Genomic DNA, 19,029 nt, shown 5'->3' with positions numbered 1-19,029 from the left:
ATCTATGAAGGCCCTGGAACTTAAGTATCACAATCTGAACTGGTTATCTTCTCCTCTTCCCGTCACCACCAAAAAAAACATGCTTGCCCTGCAGAATTCTCTGCTTTTCTAAATACTTGTCTTAGTTTATTTGCATTGATCTAAAGGAATACCCGAATCTGGATAATACGAAGAAATAAGGTTTATTTGGCTCATGGTTCTACAGGCTGTACAAGAAGCATGGTGCTAGCACCTGCTTCTGGGAATTATCTAAGGAAGCATATAATCACGGCAGAAGACAAAGACAGAGCAGATGCATCACACAGCAAAAGAGAGACCAAAAGAGATAAGGGAGGGAGATGCCACACTCCTAAGCAACCAACTCTTGAGTGAACTAATATAGCTAGAATTCACTCATTACTCCCATTGACTTCCCATTTGAATGGCCATTCTTAAGAGATCTACCCCCATGACCCAAACACCTCTCACCAGGCCCCACCTCCAACATTAGGGATCAAATTTTTTCAATCTCAGATTTGAAGGAGACAAATCGGAACTATATAAATACTTATGTTAACATCTTGGGGTCATATTAACCTCCTTTCTTTCTTCTACTCCTCATCAGATTCTTCAGCAATTCTTTAAGGTTAATATCAGAATACATGTCAAACCTGGACATTGTTTTATCACCTCCACTGCTGTTACCTTTGAGCATGTCAGTGCTATTTCTACATCGATTATTTTACTCTTAAGACTAATCTCCTTGCTTTTTATCTCTGTCCTTAATGTATTATCAGTACAACAGTCTGAATGATCTTATGAAATGTAAGTCAGGCAATTTCATTCATGTGTCAGATCCTCCAATGTCTTCCTATTTTATTTAGAGTAAAAGCCAATGTTATTAAAATGAGCCGCAATGACTTGCTCAAACTGGTCCTCACCCCTGTTAACTCTCTGACCTCAATGGATTCTTTCCTTATGATGACTCTTGTAGTTTTCATACATTAGTTTTTACTGTTGTAAAGATTGTAACAAAAAAAATCAAAGTTTCCTTATCCACGAAATTAGTGATGGGCTCTTGGGTTGTTACTAGCAATTTACTATTAAAAAACAATGCTACTATAAATATTTGTGCATATATTTCCTTGAATGCATGTGAGAATTTCTCTAGGGTATTCCCACAGGAGTAAAATTGCAAAGTAGGCGAATGTTCAACTTTACTAGACATGGTAAGTAGCATTTTAAAGTGATTGTGCTTATTTACAGTCCCATCAGCAATATGTAGTTTTTTGGTTGCTTCCTATTCTCACTAGTACTTGATATTATCATGCTTTTTGAAAAACAAATGCCAACTGGTTAGAGTGTAGTAATATATTCCTAATATTTATTGGCATTTACCTAAAAATAGCAAAAGTGAACATATTTTTAGATATCAATGAGGTTTTTTTTATCATTTTCTTTTTAATAAAATTTCTACTTATGTCTGTTGTCCAATTCCTCATGGAGCTTTGTGATCTCATGCTGTTGATACAAATTCTTTGCTGATGACAAAGATAAAACAAAGATCTTCCAGTTGTACCATGTCTTTTTACTCTCCGTGCATCCTTTGATGTAGTGACATTCTTATTTTTGTCACAATATAATTTGCAATCAATCTTTTATGATGTGTGGCTTTTGTTCCTTGTTTGAGAATTCCCTCCTTACATACATTATAAGGAAATTTTGCTGCATTATGTTTTAAAAGTTTCATAGTATGGCTTTTCATACTTAATAGATGAAGACTAGATTTTATACCTTGTGTCAGCGAGAAATTAGTTTTTTTCGTATAGCTATTCAATATTCCTTGCACAATTTGTCAATCACATAATTCATCTTCTGACATTTTTGTGCAAAGTCTGCTCAGGAAAAAGATAAAATTTTATGTATGCTGCCTCTAACTTTTGCCTAATGTGGTGTATACATGTATGTGTATCTCTGTGTGTGTTTATGTGTGTGTGTGGGTGTGTGTGTATACTCTCATGATATGTCTTGAAATATGGTTTGAAAAATCCTCTCCCTATTCCTTCTTCAAGAATTTCTCAGATGTTCCAATTGTCTTTGCAATTAAAATCTGCATATCAAATCCTACAAAGAACTCCATTAAGGCATATGTGGCCATAAAGATAGAGATAATGGATACTGGGCACTCCAAAATGGTTTCCAGGAGTTGGAAGGGAGGGGAGCGTTAAGAATTATCACCTGGGTACAATGTTCATTCTTTTTCTGATGGGTACACTAGAAACCCAGACCTCACCATTACACAATATATTCATGTAATAAACATGCACATGTACCCTGGAATCTAAAATTTAAAAAGCAAGTAGCTGAAAAGATATGGGGAAAAAAGAAACCTATTAAGATTTTAATTGGAATTGCACTAATTCTATAACTCAGTTTGAGGAATATTGATAAATTTTTTACAGAGAGTTATTTCCAAATATTTCCATTTATTTAAGTATTATTTAATGTTTTCAATAAAATACTTAATTTCTTGCATAAAGGGCTTCTACGTATTTTTTATTGGCACTCTGTCAATTGAAAACACATCAAATACATTTTCTGATGGAATATGGTAAAGATTTTTGATTTTGTGTTGCATGTCAGATTTCTCTTCTTTTGTTTCATCAAACCTTTCTTGTTCTAATAACAAAAATACATTTAGGATTTTCTTTGTAAACAAGCACTTTATTAAAAATATACAGGGTTTTGTCTCAACTTTTCAATTATTACAGATTTTATTTTATTTTTTTAACTGCACTGATTAGGACTCCAGTACAATCCTAAACAGAATGGGTAATAGCAAGCATTTTCGTTTGCTGCTGGTCTTATTAAAATTTATCTCAGTAAGTACAAGAGCCTTGATATTTTTTCTTTTTACATTAAGAAAAATAGATGTCTTTTAAAAGATTAAGCATTTTCCTTCTAGTTTGCTAAGAGTGTCTATCATACATTGACCTTAATTTTATTAAATGAATAGTATCTGCATGTACTGAGATGTGCTCTAGTATCAGATTCACTGTCCTTTAATCTGTAAATGTGGTAAATTACAATAACTATCAATCAAATTAATTAATTCAGCTAATTACCTAATGGAAGTTCTATAACTCTGAAGAGTTTTCTCCATCACACTGTAATTTCTCCAAAACTGCTTGAAATTCAGAATGGAGCTGAATTATTGAACTTCACATATTACCTAGTACTTTGAAGAGCAATGAGGCTTATGTAGATATAAATATAAGTAATATTACATTTATATATATTTTACTTTCTTATTTCTACTTTCATAATGTTGCTTTTCAGCTATCAATGACTTAAGCAAAATTTTTAAAGCTTGCTGCAGGTCTTATCTTTGGCTTCTGTTTCTCATACCCCACCTTTCCACCAGCTCTCTGAGTACCCCTCGGAACACAGGAGTCCCCTGCTTGCCAGGACACTATAGTCACTGACATATGTTTCACACTTCCATTACCTCTAAATGTACTTTTCATCCTCCCTAAAAGCTTAGGTTAATTGACCTTACTTTGTTAACGAATGTATTAGTTTATGATATGCTAGCCATTATATTGCTTTTTGATAGAAACATAATAGCATCATACAGTTATTATTAGCAACACCTCTGGAAAACAAAAGCATTTTTTTTTCTGTAAGTTGTGAACATGTTGGTAGACAAGTTAAACCTTTTCCAAATGCTATTTGTTCCAACTTTTTCTTTCTTGTAAATTTGTAAATAATGCAGATGTCTACTGCCAAAGGACAATGTATTCAATCCATCAGTTAATGAACATTTGTTGTGACAAACTGAACTAGTCATTCAGACAAAAAAGGCGAAGAACACAGTCTCTTATAAAGAAATCCTAACGTAGTGAGGGGACAAGTTTCAGATGTGTTCAGGGGACAAATTCCAAATGTTACGACAGATTTTGGTATATATATGTGTGTGTGTGGTATGTGGCCACTAGTCACTTTGTTCACGTGTAGCTGAAATTCCTTGTTCCTAAAGTGAATATTACCTTCTAACTATAATCTCTGTAAATAATTCCCCAGGTCCTGGCATACTGGGTAATTAAGCAGTCTTCAGATTTTTAATTTGTGGACTTTGCTAAGATGTGACCTAGGAAATGGCTGATAGAGATTTGACGTTAATAAACTATTAAATGTGCATGTTGAGATATTTTGGTACATATTAAAAGTATTTCGTGGAAAATATTTATCAGTTTTTGTTTATTTCTTGCTCAGAGAATGATGATGATGACTACTGATTTATAGCCAACGTAGGAAAATAGCTGAGAAAAAGTTAAAGAATATTTGAAACATGTATTCTCTCTTGTTTAGTATGGTTCATTTTGTTAAGTTTTGTTTTGCTTCATACTCACTATATGAAACTGGGTTGCTTGCATATATTTATAACAATCTCAAAGTTTAATCACAGGTATATTTATCCCTTAATTTGTTCTTCTTTTAAAAAAGAGAAATTCGTGTTAAATATGTTTAAGAAACTCTGCATACAAAAGCTTCCTTTTGGTGTTTCCAAAACATATTATCATACTAAAGTCTCTGAGAAATGTTTCAGGATTTTTCTTTTAATCTCAGCATTTCCAATCCTTATTTAACCATCTAAGTCTGTTTTCTTTCTATATAAACACCCAACTAATACATCACTAGTGTTCTGCAGAATACACTTTGGATAATATAGTTATAGGTAAGAAATGTATTCTATTGCAATAATACTTCAAATTGAATTACTTTCTTTTGGTATATGAATGGCTATATTTACAAGCTGGGATTTGGGCATGGATTTACAGCCTTTTTCTCATGTTTTGGGCTCAATGGTCCACTACTATAGAGTTCTGTCTAGGTTTCTGGGTTAATACTCCAACCAAGTCCCCATCTCTATTCCAATTAATTTTGCAGGAACCCTTATATCTACAACTCCCCCCCTTCTAAAGATGTAAAATCGAAATTTGACACACTCTCAGTAAGTAATTTGGTTTTCTTGTGCATTTACCTCCAAAGTATTTATCATGACCCCGTGAATCCTTCAGACTGCTCTTCAATTCCTCTCCTTTTCCTCTGATAACTGGGTTCTCATCATCCCTTACAGTCTTGCCCACTTTGGTATGACTATTCCTAAAGATCTCAGAACAAGATGTTAAATATGCATGTTGAGATGTTTGGGCACATATTAAAAATATTCATTATGTAGAAAATACTTATCCATTTTTATTTTTTGTAGGGGAATTTTGGGGTGTGGGAGAGAGTGTATTTTTTTACCTAAGACATGTTTCTGAGATATGGGTGTATCACAGTGGAAAACTACAGACTCAGTCACATTTCTGAATCTGGGGAGAGAAGATCTGTAAAGGATTTTGATTTAGGCAAGATAATCTATATGGCAACCAGAGCCACAAGAGTGCATGAAAAGCCAGATAGAATGTGAAAGATGAAGATCTAAAATAGAAACTCATTAGCATAAAATGTGTATAGAGAACAAAAGAAAAATGAAAGATATTTTGAACATCCTTCTGATAAGTAGTAAAAAATCCAAAAATTTTATTGCCATGTAATGAAATTCAGATATTGTTTTAAAATTAAAGACTTGATCATTTATTCAACAAAATATCTGGAAAGCCATTTTATCTGCCAGGTACTACACTGGTGCTAGACTACAAAGATAAACAATACAGTTACAATCTCTGACCTCATGGAGCTGAAAATACAGCATACCCAAATATTTGGGAAAAGCCAAGACAAATAAGAAAGTATTAAGAGGGGGCATTCATTAACCTTAACAACAATGAGTCTATAATGGACCCAGGGAGATAACTTTTTATGGAACAGAGGTGGAATAAGCCATATTGAAATTGATTGAACAGTAAGGCATTTTTATTTTAGGTTATATGTATGAAGAAAAGATGTAAATATACCAAACTATGAACTTTCATTGCCTCTAGGCTGTGAGACTGCAAGTTATTATAGTTTTTTTATCTGTATTTTTCTCACATGTATTTTATAAATTCCTACAATGAAGGCATACCCTTTGCATAAAAAGAAAAATAAATAATTTATTATATTAACAAAAGAAAAAAGAAAAACTACTTTATTGAAATAAATTATTGTGTTTTAAATATAAATAAAATTGAGGTATAACATTATAGATTAATAGTTTGATAAACATAATGAGTTTAACAAGTGTATTCAAACAAATAATAACAATGAGAAAACTTGAGTAAACCCATTTTGAGGACTTCATTGTTCTGACTGGCTCCATAATGAGTTAATTAAGTGGATAATTGCAGAAACTCCACTGGTACTATGCTGACAATTCACATCTACCAAACTAAGAGCTGGTAGAAGTTTTTAAAAAGTAGTAATCAAAGCACTGATTTATGTAGTTTCCAAGTTAGCACATGCAAATGCTTTCAAAATGTAGAATAGCTTCAATTCCCACCAGTTTAGCAGCTGACATGATTATGTTCATGAATCCTCTAGGAAATTGAGGAAACAGTAATAACAACCCTAGTTAACAAGAGAAGAAAAGGACTGCCTGACTGACTGTATAAGTCTCCTATGTTAACACTGATTATAAACATCCGTGGTGGTAAACACAGCCATTGCATGAGATTGAGTTGTGAGCATTTATGGGAAAATGAGATCCGCAGCCATGATTCCATTCTATTAAAACAACTCCTCTGAGAACTATGTAAGATAATACCTTTGTTGTTCTCTCTTCCCTCTAGCAAGTGAATGGGACTATGAAATTACTATCTCCATGAGCTAAATGAGAAAGGGTTAAATTGTTAATTTTTCTTCCAATGGTATTGTACTGTTTAAAAATATATACCTTGGAAACCAATGAGTTATTAAGTTGTTTTGTTTTGTTTTCCAGATATATTTCATAAACAAATGAAAATATTTTTGAAATATTCTCAGGTGGTCTCCCATGTCATTTAACAGAAAATAGTGTGTAATTGCTAGCCTGAAGCTCATCAACCAATTACACATTAATATGCAGCTTCTAATATATAAGACCGCAGGGGCAGTGAAATCACATATTTTAAAACTGATTACTTTGAGTTACTCAGTACACCTCTAGGTCCCTCTGACAAAAATTATTCTCCCCCAGGTCACTTCCACTAAGCCTCCATGGCCTGAGATACCACCGTGCTTAAAATATTCAGGATGATTCTTACTCCTCAACGTTTTTCAATGCAGTAGCCCAGAGATGGAGGTGAAAGAAAATAAACTGGATATAGTAAAAAGGAAGAATCATGGGAAGTGTCGTCTAGAAATCAGAGCTCTAAGAAACCATGGCGATCATCCATTCCAGGTTTTAAAGTTGACAGACAAACACCAAAACAATTTCAGTGATTTACCCAAGCACGAAGTTGGGGCCAGATCACAAGTCCTTCAGCTCTAACATTAATTGCCCTTCCAATGGGAGCACCATGACTCTAGTTGTTGAGAGAGGCAAGGTCATCAGAGAATCTCAGAAAACAACTGGTTGTTACTGGCTATTCAGGTAAGAGAGAATCCTTACTGAGAAGAAAGGAAGTTGAATTTCTCTAAATATATGCTAAGATCTCTATCCTTTATCATTATAAAGCTGCTTTCTTAATGTTCTTTAAAAGCAGAAACAGAAGACATGAAGCATCATTTTATGGCTCCAATAATAACACATTTAGGAAGTTCTGTCATTTTATGATAGACTTGCATTCATTCACTTATTAAATATCTATCAAGAGTCTACCATATGACTGGCACCAGCTGAAACACTCACCGCACATACAATAAGAGCTATGTCTTAAGGTGTCTGAATGTTACCAGTATTTATATTAAACAAAAATCTTACATAGAATGCCAAAACTAAACAAAAACAAAACAAAATGAAAAACAAGACTTAGGCGTTAAGAGAAAGCATTGAAAGTTGAAGAGAAAGCCATCAGTTAACAATGACTGCCTCTCCTACTTGGTGTGCTGTAAAAACATGAGTAGGAACCAAAAGAGCTGAGTTTTAGGGTGACCTTGTAACATACTGTCTGTGTGACCGTGGAGAAGGTACTCACCGACTTCAGCCTCACTGGTGCAATCATTTACTGCAGACTAGACTTTTTGGTCCTCCCTCATTTTCAATGCCATTTAGACTCAGAATACTGTTAGAAGTTTAAATGAATATGAAAATACGTGATTGAGTTCAACACTACAACCATCTGAACAATATTAGAACCATCCTGGCTAACGCGGTGAAACTCCGTCTCTACTAAAAAAACAAAAAACAAAAAAACTACCCGGGCGTTATGGCGGGCGCCTGTAGCCCCAGCTACTACGGAGCCTGAGGCAGGAGAATGGCGCGAACCCGGGAGGCGGAGCTTGCAGTGAGCCGAGATGGCGCCACTGCACTGCAGCCTGGGCGAAAGAGCGAGGCTCTGTCTCAAAAAATAATAATAATAATAATAATTACTACCACTTTTTCTGCTAAACTTTGAAATGATTTTGATCTATTTCTAATAATTAACAAAGGTTCAACTTCTAAAAATCAGTTATAATCACCTAATACCATGTGAGAGTTTGTAGTTTCCAGGCTGACAATCTTGGGAGCCAAACAACCTCCTCCTGTAGAAGATAAAATGGAGGTCGCTCCACCTGGAAAGCAGATGGCAAAAATTCAAAGAGAAATTCAAATTATCTGCAATTTTTTTGAGTGCAGCTTCTTCTTCATGCTCTGAAGATTATTTCAAAAGGCAGACAGTTTGCACATCTATTCAATAGGCATAGATGTCCTATTGCCAGACTCTGAGGAACAATGTGAAATGTAGGTATTTTTAATGCCACTGACAATTGCATCTCAGTTTAGAAAGAATGGATTTTTAAAATTCTCAAGTGTGCAATATTTTGACTCTGATGGAGTACTGTAGTGCCTACATTTTTTTTTTCTGGCCTCAACCCTATAAATGAGGGTATTTATATAGATAACAATTCTGCCTGCCCCTCTTTAAGTAGAGAAGAAAACCTAAACTTAAATACCAAAATCACACTGTTTATTTCTTAATGTTCTAAGAATGCTGCATAGTCACCCACAGATAATCTGCTAGACTTTGGTATAGAAGTTTTAATTCAAACGCTTTGAGGTTAATCTATTATTCACCTGAGTATAGCAGATATGATAGAGCAGTGTTTCACAAGTGCGAGGCTTGCTCCACCTATATGGCAATCACCTGAGATCCCTGTTTAAATTGTAGATTCTTGGATCTCATCTAAGACCCCTAGAATCAGAATATCTTTGGTCTGGCCTAGGAACTTTTATCAAACACTCTCTACCCATAATTTTCTTGCCCACCAAAATCTGATAACTGTAAATATGGTATAAGATCTGCTGGTCTATGACTGCAGAAAAAGCGAAGGCAAGCTAGGAAAGTCAGTGAGATGGAAACTAGCATCGAGCAGTGTCATTTCAGACACCAGTGGGCTCTCGCTTTGTGGGTGAGGCTTCTGACTCATTCTCATGCTACTTATGTCTTTCCAGCCCAGGGAATCTTCTCTCAGTGAGAAGCCCCTGCTGCAGTAGGTACTCTCCAATTGCAAGGAGTAATTTTATATCATTGTGCCATTTGATTACTATAATCTCTGTAAATAGAGTTGAATCGTTTAGCCACATCCTCCAGAGATCCAAAGTATATCTTTTGGAACGTGAATGCAATTTGAAATGAAGCCACCAGATGGCCAATTTTAGAAATGATCAATGAACTTATTCCTAAGTGGACAACAGGTCCACACATTTTAAAATCTATTTTTTTATATTAAGCAACTTTGATACTTTTATACTCACAATCCATACTTTGTCACCATGTGAGTATAAACAAATATATTCATTTATTTAATATAAAATATGTATAGGGCTTTATTAGTGGCTCATAAGTGACAAGATATCCTCCAATGAGAAAGCATGTCCTATGGGCACTCAAATTACTCAGATAATATCTGAGATTCTAATTCTATTCAGTTTAAGGGTGACTGTTTTAGAAAAGTATTTTTGCTTTAAATATATTCTTAAATCTTCTAAAGGGATTATATTACAGCTTACAGAGCAGACAATGATCTAGAAACCCATTGACCCACCATATTTGCAATGAGCATAATTTAAGTTGTGTTCTAATTCAAATGACATGTTTACATAGGTTATAAGTATTTGGGCCAGAAAATGTGACTCTCTAAAATAATATGTGATTAAAAGTAATTTTTATTTTCATTTAATATTATTCACATATCTAATATGTTCAATGTATTATTATTGGCCATATTTAATATATTATAAAAATATTGATAAAGTTAATATTTAAAAACTATATAGCCAGTATCTATTCCATTGTGAATTGCAGTTAATTAGAACCTCTTGATTTTTGGTCGTCGTGAATAACAATGATCTAAATATTTTGTCATTGTGTTAATCTTGGGCAAATCACTGCACATTCCTAAGCCTCAGCTTTTTTTGTTGCTGTTATAAGTTTAAGTTGAATTATTCATATAAGCTATGTAATATAGAGCCCCAAATAAGGTAATCACTCACAAAAATGTTTGCTATTGTCATTATTACATTGTTTTTACTCTACAGGGCTTGACATATTTGGAAAAGATTTTTCTACAGTTTTCTTTGACCTAATGCAGCTTAGATAAACACAAAAAAACTAGGAATAAAAAAATCACTTGTACTTGAAGTTTTTTCTTATTTAATATAGACTAATAGTCATTTGAAAAAATACAGTTGTAAGGATAAGCTTTTGTTCACATAATTTAGTTCATATACCTTTCTAATCACTTGCATAGGAAACACAACATTCTTGTTTGAGCTTGTTTTAAAAGACTATATGCAATTTTCAAACTCATGAACCTCTTTATTATACGTGTGATAAGGGTTAAATGTATAGTTATAATGAAACATTTAATGCTGTATTACTAAACCTATGGGTTTAGGAATATTCCTCGCTCCTAAGAATGAACCCACATAGACAGTGAAAACAAAAAAGAAAGTTTTCCCACTTTCAGACACAGGATTTTTTTCCTAAACTCTTCATCAAGTGTTCAGGGATGGCAGACTACAATCATTTTACAAGACCTTCACTTCGTTGCTTAAAATGGCAGGGTGATTTCAGAAAATGAAAAATGCTCAATATCTGTGTGGACTTTATCCCTCTAGGCTTTTTAGAATTCCATTGCTTTATATTTGTAATCTCACTGTGTTGTCTTCCTAGGATATATTTATAGTGCTAGCATGTTGCTTCTTTAAAAAGGGCACATTTAAAATCTTGTGATGAGTAAATCTAAAAGAAATGATGCCTCTCTTGGATTAAATCTTTCCTATCCTTCCTTCATATTATAGATATTTCTGACTACTATCTCTAAAGCTATACAATTTGGAAAATTGTTTTTATTACTTATTTACATTTAGCATCTACATAAAATAGACAGAACAAAATTGTTTAATTTACGTTGAATTATTGTGTAAGACAAATTTGAGAGGATTATTTTTTCATTTTGTTTTGTTTTCAACATGGAGCTGTGAGATGCCTTCTCTTATTAATACTGCCATAATGTAATTTGGTGACAGTTTTGGAAAGTTTCACCATTACACAGCAAGGCTTAAGTCCTTTCTCTGGGACAGATTGTAAACAATGTTCTCTTGCTATTTTTGATTAATATGTGTTTATTGATTACTGTGCTTTAATTAAGAACTTGCTATGTAACATCAAGTATATTATCAAAGTTCTTTCCCACGTTATCTTTTTGTAAAGAATATGACAATTTGCAGAGATTTGTTTGGAGATATTAAATTCCAGACGAGTTTTCTGGGAGATATTGTTTTAAAGCTTAAAACACAAATGATATGCAGTAGGTTATCACTATAATATTTGAAGGATTACACTTTAGGTAAGGTGTGGATTTGAACAAAACTAACAAGTTAATTAATCATAAAAATTGATAGTCTCAAACAGTAAGGTATTATAGCTGAAATTAACTTAAGATAACATACTGCCAATATGTGACCAGTATGTTTTATATAAAATCTTTTACAATGAGAGTCATTTTAAGAAAAATATGTAATTTGCAAACATCATTGTAGACATATGCATACTAAATAACGAAATACATAGGAAGCTTGGGAAAAAGAAAATACCAACAGCTTTTTTCTATTTTATTAAGCTTTCTTCTACATCTTTGATGTTGGAATAATCAGGTGGAATTAATCTATGAGAATCTGTCTCAGTCCACTTAGGCTGGTATAACAAAATGTCATAAGCTGGGAAGCTTATAAATGTCAAGAATTTGTTTCTGGAGGTTGGGAGACCGATTAATGCAGATCTGTTGTCTGGTGAGGGCCTACTTTGTAGTTCAGAGAAGGTGCCTTCTCTCTATGTACTCACATGGTGGAAGGGGCAAGACATCATTCTTAACCCTTTTCATAAGGGTACTGTTCCCATTCTGAGAGCTCTGCTCTCAGGACCTAATCACCTCATCCCAAACCCACCTCCTAATATTATCACCTTGATTGTCAGGATTTCAAAGTATGAATTTGCATGAGACAGAAACATTCAGACCACAGCAAAACTTCTAGTGAAAACTTGAAAAGACTCTGGGATTTAGAAAACTTTATATCTAGACATATTACTCTACAAATATCTAAAAATACTACAGACATACTACCAGAAGTAATTATATACAATCAGAGTTTAGTTCATCATGCTGATTCTTTTTATTTATCTTTGAGAAAGGTCTTTGGACTCTATAAATTCTAAGGTGTCTTTCAAATACATGTAAAATTCTAGTTTTACATGTTTCATGAATGGGATTTATGTTGACACCAAATTAAGTTTAGCATATTAATTATTTGCACCACAGTTTTTGAAAATCCGTACAAATAGTGGGATTTCTTTTAAAAAGAAATGTCTTTAATAATAATTCCCTTACTAAATAATTTGAATTATTTATAGGCTGTGTATTCCATAAATTAATGATCTTCCAATGTTATCATCAATTTTCTTCACCCAAGGGTTTCTGTTAGTGTATATATAAAATAATCAAGTCAACCCTTGTTTATAAAAGATCCCATCCAGATTGACATTTTTTTCTTTTCTGTCTTCCAGATTTTCATAGTAATGTCTCAGTTCTATCCTTAAACTGTATATATAATTAGTATTTTCAGTTCAAATTTGCATGTAACAAAATTCATGAATACACATAAAAAATTACCTACTTCACTTTTATCATAAGAAAAATTTATGAGAATCCTATCATCTAAGTAACTTCGAAGAAACAAAGGTCACAACATATATGTTGTCACTAAATGCCTTACAAATGGTATTTCTGGGAAACTTAAAAAAATGCTTGAATGACTTTTATTTTTGGGCTCTACCCAGTAAATAGTTAATATGTGATTCATCCTTGCCGGTCTAATAGATACAAATGAATTACAGTGTGAGCATGCCTCAGGTATACCAGCAATTTTATAACAGAACAAAACGTACTAGTTACTTTACTTAGACTTTGAGGCTATTACAAAGCATAAAATATAAAACAGTAATAAATAAAATATAAAAGGGGAAATGAAAAAGGCATAGCTTTGTAGGGGTGTGCGAGGCGTAACTGGCAAAAGTCAAGGGTTTCCGAGAAAGTAGGAAAGGTAGCCTGGAGATTTAGCTCTTAGGGGAAAATGGAAAAGAAAACTTTCCATTGCAAGTTCTTGGAAGTTGCCACAATCAAACCAGTCCCTCAATCCAGGGACTGGGATAGTACTGATTTGAGGTGGAGTAAGAAGCTGGTCAATGGTGTGGCTTAGCTAAAGCGGTGTGTTGAGAGAGGTGGATGCTTAAAAAAATCATGGCAATCAGGCAAACTGACCACTAGGCTGGTGACTGAATCTGCAGTGCTCTCAGCATAGTCAGATGGTGGAAGACAAAAGTCGCCAGTGTCAGCATGGGAAGTAGACTTAAAAACACAGACAAACACGTATCCTGTCAGGCACACATGCACACCCACAACCACCAAGTAAGTATGTAAGTGCATAAGATTATATTCCAGAAGAAATAAAATTTTGTAAAAGCCTGAATTTTTAAAAAATGCATAATTTCCAAAAATCACAAGAAATTTAAAAATGAATCAGAATAAGTTAAATATAAAATAAGTTGATACTTTTAAAAGACAAAATGATGTAAAATCTTGACAAAAAACATCTGTACACATTTAAGTAAAAGTTAAATGGAGAGACTACACATTAGATTATAAAAGGAAAAAATGAAGAATTGTAAATACTACTGGAAATTTCATCAAAATAACATGCTAGAATCTGAAGAGAAAAAGTAAGTTTAATAAAAAGGGTATTAAAAACTACCAAATAAAAGACACATTGCCTTCAAAAGAATAATAATTAGATTAACAGGAGACATCTCATCATGTTGTAAATGCCACAAGACATTTAAAAGTGTTGGGAGAAAGTTCTAGAATTATTTACATAGCCAAGATTTTAGTAAAGTTACTATTTCAACTAATAATTTTAATAGCAAGGGCTAGTCAAAGACTTTAAGATACAAAGAACAAGACATGTTGCCTTTTATTGGCCCACATTGAAAAACTATAGAAAGGTTTATTTCGGCATAAAAATAACCTATCAGAAATGTATGGAATACAAGGAAAAATGGCAAGCACAGCAGTTAAGTAACTGTTGACTTTAATTGTAATAAAAATTGATTTCTTATATTTTAAAGGTAGAAGTATTATTATTAATTTCATATGTTTGTAAAACATTTTTAAAGCTTAACATTTCGTCTTCTAAAGAAAGATACATTGAATATTTTAGACTTTGTAGGCCTCTACAAAGAGAAAAAAAGAGATATACTGAAAATGTATCTCTTAAAGATAAAATGTATCTCTTAAAGATAAATTTTTGCTATAGTAAAAAAACAACTTTATACACTGCTTAAATAATAAACACCTAAAGTAAATTACATGAAGGATTAAAAATAAATGCAAATCAAATATGAATTACAATGTCTGATGAACTGTATGTGTTCATTCTAAAATGAATATGGAAGAGAAAAGAACCAAGAATTTTCTTATTGAATATCAAGAATTATTATCAAACTCTAGTAGTTAAAAGCTGTGGTTATCTGCATAGGAATTGATAATTTAATAGAAACAGAGAATTTAGAAACATAACCACAGATACAGGTAAATCCCACATCTAACCAAAATAGAATTATAAATCAGATAAACTTTCCCAAAACCATAGTTTACTTTCTACAAGAATAAAATAAAATCTTGTCATTATACTGTGCCTCAAAATTAATATCAGATCAATTAAAAATTCAAATGAAAAACTTTAGTTATAAATATACAATAACATTTTTGTAAACTGAAAAAAGTAGTTTTTCTCAAACATGACAGCTTTATCACAAACCATTAAACAATTCAATGAATTGATGCATTATAATTAAAAATTGTACAAATTATAAAGTAAAAATTAGAAATATAATTAAATTTTTTTTTATAAGATAAAAAAAATGTTCAGAAACCAAAGTTAATAGAAAGCTGTGTCCCCTGGGCTAGCGTCCTACATGCTTTATACGCAATTCTACTCCTTAAGGGTTGGCCTTAGCTATTTTTGTTTGCCATAGGACAATCAGTGGGCTGAATCAAACTTGCTTTTGAAAGAAAAACAGTGAAGGTCGGGCACGGTGGTTCACGCCTGTAATCCTCGTACTTTGGGAGGCTGAGGCGGGCGGATCACGAGGTCAGGAGATTGAGACCATCCTGGCTAACACAGTGAAACCCCGTCTCTACTAAAAATACAGAAAAATTAACCGGGCGAGGTGGCAGGCACCTGTAGTTCCAGCTACTGGAGGCTGAGGCAGGAGAATGGCGTGAACCCGGGAGGCGGAGCTTGCAGTGAGCCAAGATCCCGACATTGCACTCCAGCCTGGGTGACAGAGTGAGACTCCGTCCCAAAAAAAAAAAAAAAAAAAAAAAAAAAAAAAAAAAAAAAAAAAAAATGGGAAATAAAAGAAGCTTTTGAGTATGTTTTCATAGATTCTCCAGCCAGCACTCAGTTTTATTTTGACTGCTCTCTGGCTGTTCAAAGGCTCATTTTGCAATAGATTATCTCATTAAAAAGACATTTCTCTCAGCCTCCACCCAGAAGAAGTCATTGTGCTTTCTGGTTCTAGTCCTTGAATAGAGGAAGGGAGGTACACTTCGCTCTCAGTCTGGGCCCAACCAGTTAGATTGGGAATTTTATATTCATTACCTAGCGAAGAGGAGAGAATGGAGAAAGCAAGCTGCTAAAAATTACTGGTGGTCAGGGTTACTGTGGATTTGACAGAATTACAGTGGTTCTGAAGCAGGCCATAAATGGGTTGGATGATGCTACTAAATTTTTTATACCTACCATCAGTCTAGAAACAGCATCTTGATGGAGTTGCATATAAATTCTAATTCTATGTTGGTTAAATTCAATGTAATAGCTATCTCTAAATTTAATTAGAGGTGTCATTTCAAAAGTTCACTTGTGTAAGATTCTCAGATATCATACTAGTACCAATGCCTTGTCTTCATTATCTGTTAAAAGCATTTATTTCAAAAGACATAATTTTAAGTGTTGTTACAGATATATTTTCTGAACTCATCTGAGCACTCTACCTAAATTACGGTATTTTGTGTTGACAGATTATCAAGAATTTGAAAGCTCATGGTGTAACTGTGCCTGGTACACATTATATATCCAATAAGCACTTTTTATTGTTATAAAACACTATGTTACTGCTTTATTTTCACCTTTCTTCAGTTTTTTTCTTCTTTCAAAATCTGATACAATTTAGTTAAAATAAATTTTACCTGTTGCCTCTTTTTCAAACTTGAGACACTGGTCTAAAGTAAAATGTAAGTTATATGTCTCTTGCTGAAAACAAACTCAATATCTGCTATGTTATTTGCTCATGACTTGGGTTCTGACCACTGGCTATGATTGGCCACACAACCAGATGAAGTATTTCCAATAGCTTTAGAGTTTTCTTGCAGGTTTTCAGCTCCTCCTGTCTGCTTTGGTTTAAACCACTAAGAATGTGCTCAAGTCTTCAGTTGACTGAGCTAACGTTCATCTAAAAGGATAGTTTACTCTCCACTTTCTATATGTTCTAAGAAAACATGGAGATTTTGATTCTGAGAAACTTTGTGAGAATCTTTATGGAGCAAGTAAGCATTAACCTATCTTCCCTCTTTCCCCTGCACACTAGGGTGGTCATCTCTCTCCTTCTGGGATCTCTACGGAAAATATCTTGGGCCTCAATTACTTCTACTAACTGTGGACTATTCTCAGACTCTCCATAGTATTGAGAATGAACTAGAATTCCTCTGAAACTTAGCTGACCCCAATGAATGGGCAAGTTTTCCCCATGGCATTTCAGTTTTAAATACAGAGGAAATTAAGTTGTTCCCTGTGCAGCACTTCATTGTTAAACTGTGACAGATTTTTTTTTCTTGTACAATAAATGTAGTTCCAGATTTAAAGAACACGGGCTGCTGGAGACCTTGGTATGGAACAGGTTGAATTTAAAATCTGTCTGACATTGACAAAATTGCAATGATTTTTTTTTAATAGCAAATAAAATGTGTAACATAGTACCTTTGGGATTTTAAGCAAAGTCAGTCCTAAGAGTTGTATTCTTCCTTAATTTACATTTTAAGTGCTCATCAAGGTAGAAGGCAATGAATTCAGAAGACAGAGCCTATAATAATTTTCCCTTCTCTTGATCCAGGGAAAGATCTTCAAGGTCATATCATGTATTATTACTTTCAAACTTTTAAAACATCATTTTTCCACATTACACTATGCAAACTTAGGTGTAGCTTACATACAAAGTAAGGCAATAGGCCTTTCATGGCTTACACATAGGAAATGTGCAATAAAGTACATAAAGAGTGTTTAGGAGAAAAAGTAAAGCTAGGATCCATGTGATCAGGTAGTTTTAGTTTGCATGATAACATCCAGTTGCTACCTACTTTGAGAAGTAATAAAATATGTTTTCTTAACTTTCAGCTTGTATTACTATGACATACAAATGCTGTTCCTTAAATTTTTATTGAAGATAGTATTGAAAATAATATAAAAAAATTAAACATTATCAGTCTGATTATTTCTGTTTTCAGAAATTTAACATAAGAAAACTGTAGTTTTAAGAGGGAAGGTGAGTAAAGGAAAGTGGAAAAAGAAACTACAAAACCATGACTACAAAATGAAATGAAATCATGAGAATATTGTTTGTGTTTGAAGCTAAAGGGAAGAAAGATCAAGTACAGCAGTGACCTCCAAAGAATTCAGGTGGATTAGTTAGTGGTAGAAGCAGGGAACAGTGGGTAGAGAATGTTAATGCAAATATTAAGAAAATCAGTTTATGAGCCCAGCCACAAGTAGAATCATGTCTTTTGACTTTTAACCTATCGTTCTTTCTACTATAGTATGTCACTGCTGAGTATTAAAAGTACTTTTTCTGAATTGGTACAGTTTTGAGAAATAAAGTTAGCCCTTGAATGACACAGGGGATAGTGTGCCAACCCTGTGAACAGTCTAAAATTCAGATATAACTTTTGGCTCCCCCAAACTTAACTATTAATAATGTGCTACTGATCAGAAGCCTTATCTATACCATAAACAGTCAATTAGAATGTATTTTGTATGTTATATTATTATATGCTATATTCTTACAGTAAAGTAAGCTGGAAAAAGAAATGCTATTAAGAAAACCATAAGGAAGAAAAATATATTTACTATTCATTAAGTGGAAGAGGATCATTATAAAGGTCTTCATCTTCATCATCTTCATGTTGAGTAGGCTGAGGAGGAAGGAGAAGAAGAGAGGTACATTTTGCTTTCTCGAGAGTAGCAGAGGTGGAAGAAAATCTGTATATAAATGGAACCGTGCAGTTCACACCAGTCTTGTTCCAGGGTCAATATTGAAGTCACTATTTTTTTTA

General features: G+C 33.4%; 1 protein-coding gene across 7 annotated transcripts in view; it reads left to right on the top strand.

Moving 5' to 3' along the window:
• The window catches only part of FSTL5 (follistatin like 5), a 786,887-nt gene that overhangs the window by 21,812 nt on the left and 746,046 nt on the right, over positions 1-19,029 (top strand). For 2 of the 7 annotated variants that reach the window (XM_073017699.1, XM_073017698.1), the window contains exon 2: positions 7,142-7,537. The exons of 4 other annotated variants lie outside the window; for them this stretch is intronic. The gene's annotated coding sequence lies outside the window, so the exon portion shown is untranslated. Of the gene's footprint in view, positions 1-7,141; positions 7,538-19,029 lie in introns of those variants that run through there. One more of the 7 variants, XM_073017697.1, reaches the window with a different exon arrangement.

Source organism: Chlorocebus sabaeus, chromosome 7 (assembly GCF_047675955.1).
Source record: "Chlorocebus sabaeus isolate Y175 chromosome 7, mChlSab1.0.hap1, whole genome shotgun sequence".
NCBI lineage: Eukaryota > Metazoa > Chordata > Mammalia > Primates > Cercopithecidae > Chlorocebus > Chlorocebus sabaeus.
This window is presented reverse-complemented; position numbering and strand designations above follow the sequence as displayed.